The following is a 14,079-nucleotide window of genomic DNA, read 5'->3' on the forward strand; positions in this document are numbered from 1 at the left end:
ATTTAAATTAGAGGCAACCACTGCATTTTAATCATGATCCAAACAAAGATGCTGCATACATGCAACATGAGCAGTTTTTAATCTAAATTAGATTGTATAATTTCGAACTTTGAAGCAAAAACAGAATGGTCTGACTTCAGTTTTGTGAAACTATACATAAAAAATATCTGCATGAAACAGAAACAGCAGAGGAGCTGAATGAGACGCAGATTCACTCTCTGCCAGCAGGTGGCGCTTAAAGCGTTTCCTTGGTTACCGCTGTAAACAAAGCAGCGCTTCACTTATGAACTTTAATATGCATTATACAGAGGCAAGGTAAAAAGCAAAAATACCATATAAACTTTTCTAAAGACAGTAAGACATACATTCATAAACTCCTACCCCTAATTGTATCGCGATTGGTTTAGCATCTCAAACGATTTGAATCGGCATATATTTGAATCGATTTTCAACCGGCTCGCGGTTAATCGTTACATCCCTACCGGCCACTGCCCTAGAGGCCCTCCATTTTTTGAGGTTAGCTGTCAGGATGGTGCACAATTAAACTGGAGGCGACCCTCGTGTGATTCAACAAATGGCAATTAACCTGCTAATGCACTGCACTGTCTCCACAGCCAGCCCTGGGACAGGGCAAAGCTGGTGGATTTAACAAAAGACAGTTTCACATAATGTGCCAACTCAATGGCTGATAGTTTAAATAAGTGGATTTGTGTTTGTTTCCCAGAAAATGACTTTTTTGGAATATTTTATGAAGCGCACACAATCGGTTCCCGCGTAGCTTAAGCAATTCAGTTCTGGTCGCTTAGTTGTGATCAAGATCGCAGATAGACCAGCATGCCTCTGTGGTCTCTACAGGCCAGCCTGAATCTTCTGAAATCTCTGGGAGAAATAAAACACAGCGCAGAGTGAATTTGCTCCAAATCTCTCAGGACAATGTGCGACGTGTCTTTAGATCTTTAAATCAAAACATTAAATTGCATTTGGACAACACAAACATGACATGCCCGTAAAATAGCCGCTGTGCACTTTGAAACTGTTTCTAGCAGTGAATGGCAAAAATGTAATTGCTCACCATATATTTTATTAGACTTCTCAGTCTGACCTTGAATTATTCACATAGAACTCAAAATGGCACAGATCTGTTTGTGAATGTATGCTGCTCATGTTGTGTGTGTATATGTGACCGACGAACAGGCCAAGCAAACGGGCACTCATGTGTGTGTGTGTTTCTGTACGCCCGTCTTTGTACACGAGTGTGTTTGTGTGGTCTCTAAAGCGACGAGATGGAGAATAAATATTTACCATCTGTGTTACCCCCCCCTCCTCCGCAGATTCCAGCGTGTTTTATCGGCTCTGGAGTTCAGCCATGGGCTTTTTTAATTTTCTGCTTTTGTGTTTTTAGCCGAGATTGACAGGCCGCTCGCTCCCCGGAGCATTGTTCTATTAATCTGTTTAATATGCTACAGAAACACTTGAGCGCTGGAACAGGCAGCCTGGTAATGGAATCGCAGCAGGTAAAGCAGACTTACCCATCCGATGGCGGCGCAGGGCACCGTCCGTATTACGGCGCAGCTCTGTGCAGGCGTGGCACCGTTCCGGGCATCGAAGGGGGTGTGCCACCCACCCCCCGCAGTGACCCTCTGCAGAGACAGACAGACGGACAGATGGAGGAACTGAGGGGGCCCTTCCCGGAAAACCACCACCTTCTGCGTGCTCTTGCGTTCTGAAAAGACCCCTTTTAATGCGCCACATCCTGCCGCCTCTCGGCTCTGGGTTAAAGAGACTTTTTCTCTTTGTTCAACAGTACCAAATGACCCACTTTTAGCTATGAGGAATACTGTGCATGTGGAATAGCATAGACTTTCCAGGGCTGTTGAGCTGGTGGTGTATTGCATATTAACCAAACTGCAAATTGGATTTGGGGTTATGTTGATGAGTGCTGGATTGCACAAAAAATTTCCCCAAATTCACAGTTATCTATAATATAATGTGGCTCTGGGAAATGAACTTGTTGTCTGGAATTTAGTTTTTGAGAACAAATTGGTAGTTCTACACAACCCGCAAACTTTGTTAAAAATATTGGCTTATTTTTATGCTTTCTTTTAGTTACCAATAATAATACTACTACTACTACTACTAATAATAATAATTTATTATTATTATAGATTTTTAAAATATTTTTTTATTATTCTTGTTGTTAGCAATTATTATTATTATTATTTTTATTGTTGTTATTATTGTTTTATCTATATAGCACCTTTCTAGAACCATACATTTCATCATATAACTATAATAATAATAATAATAATAATAATAATAGTAATAATAATAATAATTATTATTTTATTTTATTTTGTTTTATTTATATAAAATCTTTCTAGAACCCAAGGTCTGTGTTACAGAAACAAAGAAAAACATATATTATTTGCATTTATTTATTTTGCATATTTATATATATTTACATATTCATACATATTTAAAACTTGCTCTAGGTCTAATCTCTTTTGACATTTCTGCTTTGAACTGAAGTTTTATACTTTTCTTTTGGAAGCTTTTTAACAGTTGCAGTGCTTATTTATATATATAAATTTGGATTAATAACATCAAATCAAAGTGTTTAGTTCTAACATATTTTAATATCTAAAAAACTCTGCAGATTTCCTCCTAAAATTAGTGCTGAAAATGTCTGCTGATTCCGTCTTGGCCTTCCTATTTCCTAGCACCATAACAAGCTAGGCTAGTCAAGTCAGGGGCAAGTATTGTAATGAGCTTTATTTTCATGTCACATTCTATCGTAACAACGAAACCCTGACATCAAAAACTATTACAGGACTTGATACGTCCCTCAAATCATTAACACGAGGCCCCTGATATTAGAAAACCTCCTTTCAGTGCCAAACTCAGATTAATACCACTCATACCCTGCACAGCCCCTGCGAGCCCGGACACTATGATTGATATGAAGCTGATGAAATTAATTTAATACTCTAGTCTTTAACCCAGCCTCCAAATTTTAATCTGGTAATCAGAACTCGGACTCATCTTTAATCCCATCTCCCATCTCCTTAAATGCAGCGGACTTTGTTTTGAGCCCCGTCTCCGGGGAGCAGGCAGAAGCGCCGCTGTGTATTTTGACAGTATTTGTCAGTGCGCTCATTTAATATGTCAAGCCGTATCTCCCCCCCCTAACTGAATGTGTATCGGTGGAATAAGGAGTGAGCCAAGACGAAATGAACCTCTAATGAAATGAGATCCCAGGGAAGCCGGAGCAGTGTGAAGTGTGGGCTTCAGATCAAAGAGAGTCACTGGTAATTAGAATACATGCTGAAGAGGAAGCCGGTGAGGAAAATCAGCATTTTGCTGGAAAATTACCTGTTGAGATGTTAAAGGTGTCACATGATGCTGCTAAAAAGAACATTATTTGGTGTATTTGGTGTAATGAAATGTGTTTATGCAGTTTAAAGTTAAAAAAACAGATTATTTTCCACATACTGTACATTATTGTTTCTCCTCTATGCCCCGCCTTTTTGAAACGCATCGATTTTTACAAAGCTCATCGGTCTGAAAAAGCGAGGTGTGCTGTGATTGGCCAGCTATCCAATGCGTTGTGATTGGCCGAATACCTCAAGCGTGAGACGGAAATGTTACGCCCCTCACATACTGTTGATGCCGTGTCCCGGCCGAAGCGATGATTCAAAAACATTAAAACCCATTTCACACACCGCGGCCTTGAGTGAGCGGAGGCCGCGGGGCCTAGAGTGAGCGGAGGCCGGCTTGAGTGAGCGGATATCGTCCTCTTTTGGAAGACCATACAAAGTAGTTTCGCTTTCACAACGAAACACACAGCGTCTCGACATGGCGGCATCAATACTACAGCGAGAATAAAAGTTACGCCTTCTTTCTTTGCGTGAACATTTGGGCGGCGTTATGCAAATCTTCCCACATAGTGAGGTAGATATGTGGGGGCGTGTTCGAACGAGCCGTTTTAGGTAGGTGTGGCTAACTCGTAACTTTTATAAAGAATATCTCTTTGGATTTGAGACTTTAGTCTTTACAACTTTACAGATCTTCTTTATGCACCAAGAGCTTGTAACACTCCAAAGAGAAAGGAAAAAATGAAATCGCATCATATGACCCCTTTAAATAAATTAGAACTGTCTGGGGAGTGCCGGCCCTGGCTTTACTAAGCCAGACATTGGGAGCCACTCTCATCTCCCTGAGGCGATGCTCTGTTCGCAAATATCTATTGCTCTTCATGGATCTAATCTGAAGTTTTGTCATTTCTGCCTCAAGCTGAAGTTTTATACTTTTCTTCTTGAAGCTTTTTAATAGTTGCAGTGCTTATTACTGCAGTAATGTTGAATAAGAATGTCAATTACACATCTGGTCCTTGAATCTGATTGGCTGAACGGCCTTTCAAGAGTGCTGATAAACAGTCCAGTTCAAACGCTGATTCATTCAGGAACAAAATAAGTCATTGTTGTTATTATGAGTGAGTCATTGAATCATTAATTCAACTGATTAGTTCAAAAACACTGATTAATTCCGAAATGAACCCTTAAATGAACAGTTACAGTAATTCTACTGTGGCTTAGTTGGTTCTAGATAAAGTAATAGTAACTAGATAAAGTAATTGGCAACATGTAAGCTTCTAAGTGTTAAAGTTAAAAAAACATATTTTTATTAAAAATCATTGGTTTAATTAAAAAACAGCAAGACAATTGTCTCAAAGCTGTCCTTGCCAAATTTATCTACGTAAATTCATTTTTCTAAAATGTCCTTCATATAAAATGTTCAAACAAGCAAACTTTTGTCATTAAAATCAGTGGACAAATTAAGAGAAGTGACCAGATGTTTCGTTGTTCATTGAAGCAACATCATCAGTTGCTTGTCCTGTGATTTTTTAAAGAAAAATTCTTGTTTGAACATTTTGCAACCTGGACATATTAGAAAATTAATTTACATTAATTTACAACTTTCTAAGATTTAACTTCTTGTTCAATGTTTGAAAGCAGTATCAAAAACAATATTGATATTGTGTTTTTGTCATCCAGTTGGTTGGAAGAATTATTTAATAATGACTTGCTCACAAAGACATTCATGACTGCAAGTGTGATATTGATTGTTTAACACACACACACACACACACACACACACACAAACACAAACACACACGTGTATATATAAAGAATCTAATGTATTAAAAACTAAATAATCATACATTTATACTCAGAATTTTAATCTACATAATCCTGTGTTTTCCCAAGTCTACAATGTTGTGGTATTGGAGGAAAATGGCTGCTAGCGTGAATTGACTTGTGCTTGCCTCCTGGGCTCTGTGCTGTCTGCTGTAGTGGGCTGGCCGACACAGTAAATGTCACTGATCGTCAAGCGCTTGTGCAATGGCTGCCCTTGCCAGAGAAAGTGCCGAGGTGGCAGATCCCGCCTTTGATTTAGACACTAAAGGCAGCAGAACAGCAAAAGCACTGAAGCATGAAGGTAAATTCTCATAATTCACTGCTGAAAGGTTAGCCAGTGGCTGCCTCCTTCTTGGTGCGGGTAACTAACAAATGTCACCTGATTGAAATAAGTACACCTGCCTATAGGGCTTTGGTGCCTTTACTTTGAAACTGATATTTATTTACAGCATTATTTTTTTTGTGTGAGGTGGATTAAATTTAGAATTAAGCCAGAGGGATGCTTGCTGAGAGAGTTGAGCCGGAGTCCTTTATCTTTTTAACGCACAAGCTAAGGAGTTTTGTCATTGCATACACTAAGGCTATGTTAATACAATGCTTTGGCTATTGCATACTGTTTTACTTATCACAGTTAGTGGTTAGAGAGGTCTTATGATGCCATTTTTTATTTTGCCCTGTAGTGGGTGGGTTGTCAGTGGTGTGTGATAGTCTAGTAAATTCAGTTAACTTGATGTGCACACAGTTTGAAAGTTGGCATGAAACAGAAGTTGCGAACATCTTTCCTATTGTGTTGTATAGTGAAATGGGTTTTTCATGAAAAAAATTACTTGATTTTGTCCATTGGGAATTGATTGGATTGTTGTTATTTGCTAATTAGTACGATCTTATGTGAGTGACAGATTACTAGAAGGAGAGATTATTATAATAGTGATGTGCACAGATAAATCGGTAATAACAAACACTTCAAATTTACTTAAAACAATAAGAAAAGAATAGTCCATTTTTAATTAATTGTGATTTAATAAGTGGACATACCTTAATATTTTAGTTTGATAACATACTCAAAGTTTATGCTTTTTAAAAAATTTAATATTACATTTAATCTCTACATGGCATAAGATGACCGTTCCAAATCATGTAATTTGTCAGCCAGTCAACTCACATCTGCCTTTAACATTTTTAATCATTTTACTTCAGTCGTTTTCTTTGTGTGTATTTTGTGTTTTTCTCTCAGAGATCAGTTTATGTTTTAAATAATTTAAGTTAATGTCAATTCAAATATCATCGAAAGTGATGATGTCTGATTGGGTGGGTTTTTTCTACTCTGTTTTTAGTCAGTACTGTTGGAAATGAACCATTTGGGCAGATTTGCAGAGCTGATCAGCTAATCATAGCACAAAAGAGGATGTTATTTTGTTAAAATATTGTTATATTATGTAACATTTGTTTTGATGTTGATTTTATTATCTCGTCTTAAAAATTGTATCTGGTTTAAGTACAAATTTCATGTAGTCAATTAATATGACATTATAAATGACAATCTTTTTAAATTATCTAATGCATGATAATTAAAAAAGCATTATTGAACTGTTGTTTAAAATATTTTTCTAGAAACCATGTTACATCGCAGGAAGTCAACATGTCAGAAGTATTTAATGTTGACTAGCCATATGTCATTCCTTCTATTCAGCCTCTAATTCGCTCCCTGCTGGTAAATGATACACTATTAAAAAAATGCCTTAATTTTACATAGAAGAGCTGTTTTGGTAACACTTTACATTAAGGTTCCTTTTATAAAGGCTTTATAAAGGTGTTAATAAATGACTAATAACTCACTTACAACTGCATTATTGTCACGAATCCTGTCCATGGACTTCCGTTCAATCACCACCAGAGGTCACCCTTCCATTACAGTGACTCTCGCACAACACAAACTGTTGCATGTCATCCCGGACTACATATCCCATCAGCCATTGCACTGATTGCACACAGCACTGATTGCACACAGCTGTCATCAATCACACATTCACTATATAACACTCACTCAAACAACCATTCTCTGCCGAGTATTGTATGCGCTTATCGCCAGCAGTGATAGCTACTCTACAGAGCCCTCTTTAGCTTCCTAGCCTAGCCTAGTCTTGCCTTGTCTGTTTTCTCGGTTTCTGATCTTTGCCTGTTTTCCTGGATTTATCCCTTTAGTCTCGCCCTTGTGATTCTGTTTGCCGATCGTTGACCTACGCTAGCCCTAGTACTATTCTTGTGTCTTGCCCGCCATATACCTGTTTGCCACTGTTCGACCCTGCCTATGTTTCTGACCTCCTCTGCTGTTAATAAAACTTGCACATGGATCCGCACGTCTCACATCTTGTCAGCCCCGCAACAGAATACTCGGCCACTCAAGGATCCAGCGGCTTTTCCAAAGGACATTGGCCAGGTATGAACACAGCGATTCTGCTACTAGCTCTCAAGCAGGGCACACGATCACTTGAGGGTTACATTAGGGTGATTTTAATGCAATACCTGCCAAATAGTGAGCCATTTTTTACTCATATGTTATAAATGCTTAACAAATATATTTATAAATACTTATTTCACTCAAAACCAGATTCCTGATTTATTTCATGATGCAGCAAAAATGTATTATAGCAAGACTGAAGGGTGTTGTATTTATGGTTTCCTCATTTATATCTCATGACTCGTGTCACTTTTCTTACAATGTTTCTTACCAGAATCTACTCTGTACCTTACCCATGATTCTCCGCAAAAGTCCATGATGCCTATCCACAGCAATGATTAGAAACAGTAAGTAAACCTTAATGTAAAGTGAACATCTGTGAACCAGTTATTGAGTTATAAACTTTAATAGCATCTAAAAGTGAACCTTAATGTAAAGTGATCAGCTGTGAACCATTTATTAATGAGTTATAAACGTTAATAACGTCTAAAAATGAACCTTAATGTAAAGTGATCACCTGTGAACCATTTGTTAATAAATTACAAACGTTAGTAACCTGTGAAAGTGAACCTTAATGTGAAGTGAACACCTGTGAACCATTTATTAATAAATTACAAATGTTAGTAACCTGTGAAAGCGAACCTTAAAAGTGAACACCTGTGAACCACTTATTAATGAGTTATGAACATCATTAACCTGTGAAAGTGAACTTTAAAGTAAAGTGGACACACTAATCATTTATTAATTATGAATGCACACACAGAAGGTTTTTTTCTCTCTTAAATGTATTTTATTATTGATGCACTATATCAGTAAACAAAACTACTTAAACATTACTGAGCATAACTGCACATGGAAAGTGGCTTATGCAAGTAAACTCACATTAAACAATTCAGAAACACAATAAAGTATTCCATCAAATTATAACTAAGCACCAAAAATTTATATTTTATCTAATTTAACAGTTTTGAGTAAATAATTAATTAAATGACTGAAAGCACAGTTACAGAACATTCTCATATTAATAAGCAAACAGTAACTATTTTTTGACAGTATTTGTTCATCCACACTCAGTAACGTTACCTGCATGCGAGCGAACCGACCGCGGAAGCGCCGGAGCGGTTATTTATTTGTATGGTAATGAATCAATTCAATTAGCAAAGCGATTACACATATAAACACTTGAACAATATACTCTGCAGTGTCACCTCACAGTTAGCAGACCCGTAAAATTAATAAACACTATGTGAGATTATAATTTTGCTTCAAAGCACATTGGAACAATCCGAACAGCGTGACTTCTTCTTCTTCTTTGAAAACGTGACTTTACATCGGATGCTCGCTAGCGCCATTCACAGGTTTTGTTGACTTTTCACAGATTTCTAATGTTGTTTCTACATATTATTATAATATGTAATATATAATGTATTTATATAATTTCACATTTAATTTTGTGTTTGTTTGCTTAGTGATTCTTTTTTTTTATATTATTGCATTCTGTTGTATTTTGTTGCTTTCTCCTTTGGTCTATTATAGTCCTACAGTATAGAGTAGTAGAGTTTTAGTATTTGGTTGTCTGAATTAGTTTTATGTGAATGGTTTGTTGTCCTACATTTCCCTGAGTTCAGTAATCTTCTTAATAAAAATAGTAGGTACTGCTGCATCTGAATCCTGCTTCCTCACTGCCCTTCAATACAATCTGTGACAAATATGTTTTTTTTTATTAGAAGTATCTACTACTACTAATAAAAATAATTTTCATTGCATATAATGCATTTTTATTATATTCTTTCAGGATCACATCACCAAAGCCTGTGTGTCTGTAGTTGCCTGTGTGTCACCAAAGCCTGTAGTTGGCGCTAGCGAGCATCCGATGTAAAGTCACGTTTTCAAAGAAGAAGAAGAAGTCACGCTGTTAGGATTGTTCCAAGGTGCTTTGAAGCGTGCTCTCACATTGTGTTTATTAATTTTATTGCTCAGCTAACTGTGAGGTGACACTGCAGAGTATATTGTTCAAGTGTTTATATGTGTAATCGCTTTGTTAGTTGAATTAATTAGCTACCATACAAATAAATAAGTGCTCTGGCACATTAATAAATATATTTGTTAAGCATTTATAGTTAAAAATGGCTCACTATTTGGCAGGTATTGCATTAAAATCACCCTTTTACTCATGCATTTATAACTGCTTATCAATGAATTATAATACATTTGTAAGTGAGTTAGTAGTCATTTATTAACACCTTTATAAACCCTTTATAAAGGGAACCTTAATGTAAAGTGTTACCGCTGTTTTTAATATGGACCATGAGTTCATCTGATCATTTATTTAAATGTGCATATTTGAATGAACTGAGGTGTCAATAAGTGCTGGTTTTGTTTGATTCTGATGGAGGGGTCTGAGGCTAATTGCAGTTATTGAGGGAAAGGCGGCTGCAGTTATATATCTCTCATTAGTGCTAATTTATCCGACAGACATCTCTTATTTATGTTTGAGATTGTCTTATTTCCCTGGGCTGTGTGACTTCTGATGATGTCTGTAGCGGTCTGAATGGGGCTTTGGAGAAGCCAGCTGTCAGTGGTGGGTGTTGGACTGTTGTTCTAACATGGCTGTTGGTATATTTACAGCAGTGCTGCTGGGGCCAAGGCTTCATCAATCTCAGAGCAGAGAGAAGGGGGCTCTTTTCCCCACTACCTGCTCTCCATCTCAGCTGCTGACCTGCAAATGTGCCTCTGAAAACGCAACCTCCACAGACTCTGGGGACGGCTGGCCAAGACTGGATGAAAGGGGAGCATTTGAAGTATCAGGTTGACCAGGTCTCTTCCAGACTGGTATGATGCTTTATGTTCTGTTTTGTGTTTCATTTCAAATTAAGCACAATTGCTTGGCACTTGTTGTTGAGCAACTGTGTGCACGCTATGGTGCCTGTCTAGTAATGAATTTTCCATTGCAACATAGTAGAAACAACAATAAAGTGCTCAGTACAAAACATAGTTTGAAGTAATACTACTTTTAAAGCAAACAATAATGTTGTATTATTTCAGGTTAGTTTTGAACTGTTACGTTTACTGGTGTGGAAGAAATCCGCTCAATAGCACTCAAAATGCCCAAAGTATAGAAGCAGTTTAACACAACTTATCGCATTTGTGAAATTTAAACTAAATATAGTATTATTATTATTATTACTAATTATTGCATATATTATCATATGATAATTTATCCATATATATATATATATATATATATATAATATTATTTATCTTTTGTAAATAAATATATTAAACATTTAAATTATATTGTATAAATATATTGTGTAATACTATATATATTTATTATTATTAATTATGAATTATTATTCTAACTATTAACTATTATTATTATTATGATCCAGAAATATAAAAAAGTTTCCCCCACAGAATCTTTATAGCAATTTGTGGATGCCATTTTTTAATCTCTCTTTAGCATTAAGTTGAGTTTCTATCAACTTTTTTGATCACTTGTTCCGCACTGATTTCAATCCCACAATCCACATTGAATGCCTGTTGGTCAGTTCCCATAGAGAATGAATTGAAAATAACTAAAACTACATAATTGCACTATATTAGTATATCAATAATACTATTGCCATTGGGCATGTACAATAAAAAATTTGTAAAATGTTAGTTTGTCAAAATGATGGATTAATTATTTGTTTGATGCACATAATATTTCTCATACATTGTCATCACACACTCGATCATGCGCACACTCCCAAACACATACGCATTAAGGATGGGAGGCAGTGTTGTGTACACGCAGGGCTAGTGAGGTGAGAGGTTCAATCCTTGATTGGTGGCATGCTCCACAGCCAGCCGCTATTGCCCCAGGCGAGGTAAATCCTGCCAGGCTGACAGAAAATTACAGCAGGGACCTGGAACAGCCCTGACTCCCCACAGGCCTCAGTGTGCTAGCCAGCTCTGCCTCTGCAGCCAGGGTGAACCAGTGCACATACACACACACACACACACACACACACACACATACCCGCTGCATAAATGTGTGATACCCATGGCTTCATGCCTCATGGTATACAAACAAACAACGGCAGGCGAGAACAGTCTCCCACATCATGCAGTGAAACTACGCGCTCAAACATCTGTGATACTGAAAGACTCTCTTGCTCTCTCCTCTCAGGGGATGCCCACTGAAATAAAGATACTCAACACACACAAGTATTATTTTTTTTTATTTGAATTTTAGTCTTTAACGTCCCAGTGAATTGTCTTGATGAGCTCCATTTTCCTCAAATTCTGCTGACCTACAGTATTTCTGATTGAAACAGGAAGTCTGGCACTGTGAAACATATTGAAGAGATTTTTCTTGTATTTTCTTGTACCAGCTATACAGTTGTAATAGATAATAGATTCACATTATTAGATTTAATATGAAAAAATAACATCTGTAATAAACCCAGCCACGGTTACTACAGTAGCATCATTTTAGTAATTTAGGAATGGTGTGAAAATCACTATGCAGATCTGACATATTGACGCCATTGGTTTTCACGTATAGTAACTAAACGTGATGATGAAAGGCCCATTGATTTATAATTCTTCAAATAATTAGTGAATAGTTCATTTTCTTTTTACCTTAAAAATGGCTTTAAAAAGCTTTTTTTGGGGGCTTTTTTTTGGCACTTGTCAGATGTGGTCACTGTTATTTCTTGAAAAGTCCTGTTGGAAGATTCTTTAAAAATGTCTGCTGTCATTTTCAATGGAGAAAATTGCAGCCTATGAGGTTGGACTGACATGAGAGTCAGTTAAAATGGTGAACTACTCAGTTTAACTTTTATTTAACCCAGAATATTCCTTTAATATGGATCTTATTTCTGATTTACCTTAAAGGGATAAAAATTCGGTCATCATTTACTCACCCCTCATGACGTTCCAAACCTGTTTGACATTTCTTCTGTAGATGTTGTGGTGTTTTTGACCATATTATGAAAGTAAATGGGGTCCAGTGTTGTTTTGGACCCCACTGACTTTTATTTCAAAATATCTTCATTTGTGCTCCATAGAGGAAAGTCAGTCATACAGGTTCAGAATGACATGAAGGTGAGTAAATAATGACAGAATGGTTAACTATCCCTTAAGCGAGCTAATAAAAGTAGAAAAAAGCCAATATAGATAAAGACCCTGGTCCTGTTAGCCTGTTCATTCCCCTTTTTCCTTTTTCCTCTCTCCACCCATTCCTCCCTCACTTGATTTTCCCTGTCCTCCGTCCTACACGCAGGGGACATTAATCCAGAAATCTGCATATGTGCTGCGCGCCTCGGGAGCCGGGGCTGTCCAGACACGCCGGCGTATGATTTCACATTGTTTTGAGCAAATTGCAGCTTCTGATGATGGGAATCTAATTCCCATTTAGATTGAGGAGGGATGGGGAAGGAGGGGGAGGAGGGAAGCGTTACCAAGGCAGCAGCCGTCCTGTGGCATGGCAGCGCGTGTGCCTGCGTGGTGCCACTCATGCAGACACTTCCAGGGAGGGGGCATCCTAATACACCAAATTGCTGATACACATGTAAGCAAATATCCTCTCAAATTACTTTCTCTCTCTTCAGGCCCAAGCTCGCGATGAGGCTTGTTATTTAAGAAAGCAAGGGCGGTGATTTTTTTTTTTTTTTTCACTCTAAGAAGGGCTCTAATTTGCATTGCATGCTGAATTACATGAACAGGAGGCCCACCCCTGGCAGGGCTTGCACCGTCTCCATATGCCTGTATTTTTGTCACGTTTAAATTTAGTTGATTTAAGGACAGATGTGGTGTGCAATCAGTGGCACACTCCGTTTATTTCTCATGAAATTGGACTTTGTGCTAAGAATGTTTGAGTTTGCGCTAAATTGCAGCGTTTATTGGGGTCTTGAGTGTGCCATCATCTTCCATTTGCGACGACGGGCTTGCGTACATATGGGACCAGCATAAGAGATGCATGATTTGCTTTAAACTGCAGCTATCTTTAGAAAATGATGTCTGTTTGAGTGTGTAGACGCTGCACGGTATGTAGGCAATCCATCTAGACAATTAGCAGAGTGATTCAGACTGCGGCAGAACGGAAAAAGCCGCCAGCTGTGTGCATCATACCAGTCATACACCATACACACTGAAGAAACAAGTTTGTCCCTCTTTATACACATCACTGCATGATATATATTACTTTACTAACAGCGTCCCTTACCAACCTTTCAGTGCAAGTCGATTATTAGCAACGTATTACCAATAAAATCATGCAGTAGTTCTGCAGTTGCCTTTATGTTAATGTTATGTGGGTCATAATTAGCCCCTTTGGTATATTTATTGGTTATATAAAGAAAGAAAGTGGTCGTTAAACTACTGCCGACTATAGTCATTATTATTATGGCTTTTCATAGTGTTTTTTTTTTTTTT

General features: G+C 37.5%; 1 long non-coding RNA gene across 1 annotated transcript in view; it reads right to left on the reverse strand.

Moving 5' to 3' along the window:
- Positions 1–11,355: 11,355 nt before the first annotated feature.
- LOC107757480 (uncharacterized) overlaps positions 11,356–14,079 on the reverse strand; it is a 15,444-nt gene continuing 12,720 nt past the window's right edge. Inside the window, exon 3 of the long non-coding RNA XR_001641943.1 lies at positions 11,356–11,367. This is a non-coding gene — a long non-coding RNA (uncharacterized LOC107757480). The remainder of the gene's footprint in view (positions 11,368–14,079) is intronic.

Source organism: Sinocyclocheilus rhinocerous, unplaced genomic scaffold (genome assembly GCF_001515625.1).
Source record: "Sinocyclocheilus rhinocerous isolate Xijiao unplaced genomic scaffold, SAMN03320098_v1.1 scaffold1152, whole genome shotgun sequence".
Taxonomy (NCBI): Eukaryota; Metazoa; Chordata; class Actinopteri; order Cypriniformes; family Cyprinidae; genus Sinocyclocheilus; species Sinocyclocheilus rhinocerous.